This window comes from Manis javanica, chromosome 4 (assembly GCF_040802235.1).
Source record: "Manis javanica isolate MJ-LG chromosome 4, MJ_LKY, whole genome shotgun sequence".
NCBI lineage: Eukaryota > Metazoa > Chordata > Mammalia > Pholidota > Manidae > Manis > Manis javanica.
In genome coordinates, this window is record NC_133159.1 from 160,978,976 (window position 1) to 160,984,229 (window position 5,254).

Below are 5,254 nucleotides of genomic sequence, written 5' to 3' on the forward strand. Positions count from 1 at the left end.
AAACCTACCCATCTCCTCGCAATAGCCAGACAGGGGCTCACAGCAGAGGCCCATCAGGACCCACCCTGTGAAGAACCAGGAGGTTCTCACTCCTGCACCACTCCCTTTTTGCCCAACACTGACCAGCCTCCAATTGGAGCCAAGGGCCAAGGACCTGTGTGTCTTGGGGAAACTCCCCAGGGAAATGTGGACAGAGTCAGCTTCTGTGCTCAGGAAATATTCTCCAGCTAGACCAACCAGCTCCTCACTGGCTTCTTCCCAGTGACACCCCCAGCTCTACCCTCACCCTGTCCTAAAAGCTGCCTCTGCCTCCTCTCCACCTCGTGTGTTCCTGTGAAATTCCCTCCTCTTTCAGGAAGCCCTCCCTAGAAAGACAGCTTATCACTTCCTATCCAAAGACAAATAGCACAGCTCCGCCCTCACACAGATCACTCACCCTTAATTTTTACTTGCCAGGTTTAACCTTACCTCTGAATGAACTTATTATTTTTGCCTCTTGTCTCTTTGCCATGATCTGTGTTTGGGAATTCTCCCAAGGGCGGGCAGAAGCAGAGGACACAGCATGCAAATGAGTTGTTAGTCTCTGTGAAGGTCAGAGTCTCTACTCTGACACCAATCTTAGGAGTTTGGGGCTATGCTTCACCCCTAGGATGTTTGGAGGTCTCATCCCAAGCATGGCAGCATTTGCTTTTCTCCCTTGTAACTTAGGTGTTGCCCCAACTGCTTCTTATTTAGGGCTCCTTGATTACAGATTCATAAAATGTCAGAACCAAAGGAGACCTCAGAAATCCCCAATCCTCTTATTTTAAAAGGAAATACAGGGGAAACAAGGCTCAAAGAGGTGACAATTGGTGTAACCACTTTGGAAACCATTTGATATTACCTAGTAAAATTGAGGAGTCACATGACTAAGACCCTGGCTCTCCATTCCTAGGTACATAACCTAGAGATTCTCATATACTTGTGTGCCAGGAGATAAACATGAGATTGTCTAAAAACTGGACAAAGCCCAGATGTCCTTCAATGGTTGAATGGATGGATGGGTTGTGATATATTCATACAAGAAAAAACTCAACAACCAGGAAAATGAATGAATCGCAGCTACACACAACATGAATAAATCTTAAAAACGTAATGTTGAGCAAAAGAAAGTGGAACATGAAAAGACAAATATAGTATGATTCAATTTACATAGAGTCAAAACAAGCAAACCTGAGTTGTATTATTTGGGATGGATACCTTAGGTGGAAAAGCTACAAAGAAAAGCAAGGGAATTATTATCACAAAAAACTAGGCTCTAGTTCTTTCATTCAAAATATTTACTGAATACTTGCAATGTGCCAGGTTCTGTTCTGAGCACTGGAGCAACAACAGTGAATGAAACAAGCAAAGACACTCACACTGTGTAGCTCACCCTTTATTGGGGAAAGCAGTAGCAAATAATCCAGAAGATGAATAAAGAAGTTACGTAATATATCAGCAAGTGGTCCTATGGTAAAAAGAAAACTGAGTAAGGAATCAAGAATTCCCAAATTGGAGATGAAAGGCAATTAGGCTGCAATGTTAAATAGGGTGGTCATGGTATGTCTCATCACAAAGGAGAGATTTGAACAAATACATAAAGGAGGGGAGAGGGTCACTTAAGTACCTGGGAGGGAGCATTCAGGCCAATTTCAGGTCCTTTGGGGCTAAGAGAACACTCAGAGCAAAGGCCCTAGGAAGGAGCATATATGCTATTTTCCTGTTCAAGAAATAATAAGGAAGGGCTGGTAGCCGGAGCACAGGGAGTCAGAGAGTAGCTTTTATTCAGAGTGAAACGGGGGACCACTGCAGGGTTTTGAACAGAGTGACACGATCTGACTGACAGTTTAAAATGAATATTCTAACTGCTGGTTGAGAGGGAAGACAGTAAGGGTAAAGCAAAGAGACCTAACTAGAAAGATAACACAGTAATCCTTGGGGGAGACCACGGGGTTCAGACCAGGGTAGTAACAAGGAGGGTGGTGGTTACCTGGGAAGGGGTAGCCCTGCAGGTGCCAATTCCAGTCTATTTTACCCTACCAACTCAACCGAAGGCTGGGTCCCAGCCCAGCTCACCTATACCCTGGTTCTGTGCTTTGGGGTGAACCTGTCACCACTCTCAGCTTCAGTGTTTCCTCTGTGAAACCAGGAAAATACCGCCCAGCTCCCTCCCTCACTCAGGTGCTCTGAAGATCACAGAAAGCTTTGTAAACTGCCAAAAAATATACATCATTATTGCTATTTTATTGGTTTTTTTTAACAGCTTTATTGATATATAACTGACATACAATAAATTGTACATATTTAAAGTGTGCAATTTGATGAGTTTTAACCCATATATATATATACCATGAAAGCTTACCACAATCAAGATAACACATATATCTTCACCCCCAAAAGTCTCCTTGTACACCTTTGTAATCTATCCTTCCATGCTCTACCTCCAGGAGACACCACTTTGCTTTTGGGCAATGTAGATTAAGTTTGCATTTTCTAGAGTTTCATATAAATGGAATCATTTAGTCTTTTTTGTCTGAATTATTTCACTCAGCGTAATTATTTTGAGATTTATCCATAGTATGCATGTATCATTAGTTGTTTCCTTTCTATTGCTCTGTTGTACTCCATTACATAAACTACAATTTGTTTAGCCATTCACCTGTCAACAGGTATGTTTCCAGTTTGGGCTATTATAAATAAAGCTGTTATGGATATTTGGGTACAGCTTTGATTTCTCTTGGGTAAATTCCTAGTAGTGGAGTGGCTGGGTCATACCGTAAGTGTATGTTTAACTTTTTAAGAAGGTGCCAAACTGTTTCCCAAAGCGGTTATATCATTTTAGATTCCTGCCAGCAGCGTATGAGAGTTCTAATTGCTCATCATCCTTGCCAGCACCTGATCAGGTCAGTCCTTTTTTATTTTTAAACAGTCTAATGGTAGTGAGTGTCTAATGGTATCTCACTGTGACTTTTAATTTGTATTTTCCTAATGACTAATGATGTTGAGCATCTTTTCATGTGCTAATTAGCCATCCGTGTATCTTTTTTGATGAAGAAACTGTTCAAATCTTTTGGTCATTTTTTATTTGAATTATTTGTTTTATAGGGTTGTAAGAGCTCTTTACATATTGTAGATACAAGTTTTTTTGTCACATACATGTTTTGTGAATATTTTAGTCCAGTCTGTGGCTCGCTTTTTATTTTTCTTAACAGTTTTTTGAAGAGCAAAGGCTTTTAATTTCAATGGCATCAAATTTATATTTTCTTTTTTGTGCTCATTGTGCCCTGTTATTTACAACTATTTTTTCAAGTTTTATGTAATTTTACCTCTTACATTGAAATCTTTTGAGTTAAATTTTGTATATGTGAGGTAAGGATCAAGGTTATTTGTTTTGGCATATGGCCATCCAATTGTTCTAGCATCATAGGTTAAAAAACATTCTTTCCCCACTGAATTTCCTTGGCAACTTTGTTGAACATAAGATCATATAGGGTGGATCTATTTATGGACTCTCTGTTCTGTTCCACTGATTTGTAGGTTGACCTTTATGCTAATACCACCACTGTAGTTTTTTTAAAAGTCCTGAAAGCAAAGCATAAGTTCTCTTTTATTCTTCTTTTCCAAAAACGTTTGGTTATTCTAGGTCCTTTGCATTTCCATATACCTTTTTGAATTAGCTTGTCAGCTGCTAAAAAAAAAGTCTGTTGGGATTTTGACTGAATTGTATTGAACCTACAGATTTCCTCTTTGCAGGAGCATTTTTCTGATTAACTGCTAGTCACTTCAGCAGTGTGTTCAAGTCACCTACGTGCCCATTTTACTAACCCAGAACAGGACGAGTTTCACTCCAGTGCATGCAGTTGCTGCTCCTTACAGACCTTATGAACTTGCACACTTCTGGCCTTTGCTCACCTCCTTACCTATTTGGGTCTCCTGGGCACCAACCTACTCACCCTCAGCTCAAATGTTACCCCTTCTGTAAAGTCTCTAATCTAGCCCAGACCCTGACTAAATTACTCACTTCTCCTGACCTCCCTACACTGGGTCCTCATACCCCTCACAAGCACACAGAATTTGAATAACTTAGTATCACCTCAGGTAGTCACTATTGTTCACTATCTCTGTCCCTGATGAGACAAAACTCTTCCAAGGGAGGAACTGTATTATTGTTATCTTGATATTAAAGGCATTGTTTTTAATTAAACATTTGATTTTTGAAATAATTGTAGATTTACATGCAGTTGTAAGAAATAATGCAGAGATCCCACATACCCTTTATCCAGTTTCCTCCATGGTAATATTTTTGAATATTTGGTAAAGTTTTGAAAAACTTTAGTACATGATAATACCAGAAAACACTGATACAATCCACCAATCTTACTCAGATTTGCCCAGTTTTACATGTACTCATTTGTGTATATGTGTGTGTAGTTAAGGATATCTTTGTACTAAACCTTAACAATGATTTGTTTAGCTCCTACTATATGCCAGACCGTTGAATTCTGGAAATAACAAGGTTATGACAAAGCCTCTGTTTTAGGACATTGGAAGTTTAAGACATTTAGTTTCCTTGGCATTGGAAGTTGACCTTTTTAAAAGTAATGCAGCAAAAGCAGGGTGTTGTTGGAACTTAGAAGAACCTAGTCCACCTTTTTGAGGGGGAAAATTGGGGAATGGGGTAGGATGTCAGGAATGGCCTCAATCAAGGCCTGCCACTAGCAGGTGTTCAGTAAATGTGTCAAATTGAAGGCTGAACCCTACATTATTTTCCACACAGTCTCATGCAAATCCTCACATCTCCAAGGTTTTATTATCTTCAGGTTCACCTGGCAAGTGTAAAATTTAGAGCTCTTAAGTGCCTGGTGCAGGGATCACACAGTTAACAGGCGAAGACAGCAGCCAAGTACTACGAATCCAAGCCAGTGCCCTCTGCCCCTGAATTCAGGCAGTACACGGTGCACAAATCCTTGCCACGTATGCTTTATCCTATTTAGAATTCTACCCCAATCCTCTTCCTATTTTCTTGGCTGTATATTCTGGACACGGTACAAATCCGGAAAGCCCCAGTGGAGCGTGCAAAAGCAAACACTGCAGCGAGCCACCGCCTTGCAACCGCCTGCCACGTGCTCATCGCTCGCTGCCTAAGCGGGGCTGCAAGGCGCTTGCGCACGCCGGAGGCAGTAGTACCTTGAACTCAGACCCCGCCCAAGTGGGGCGGGGCCGGAAGCAACTG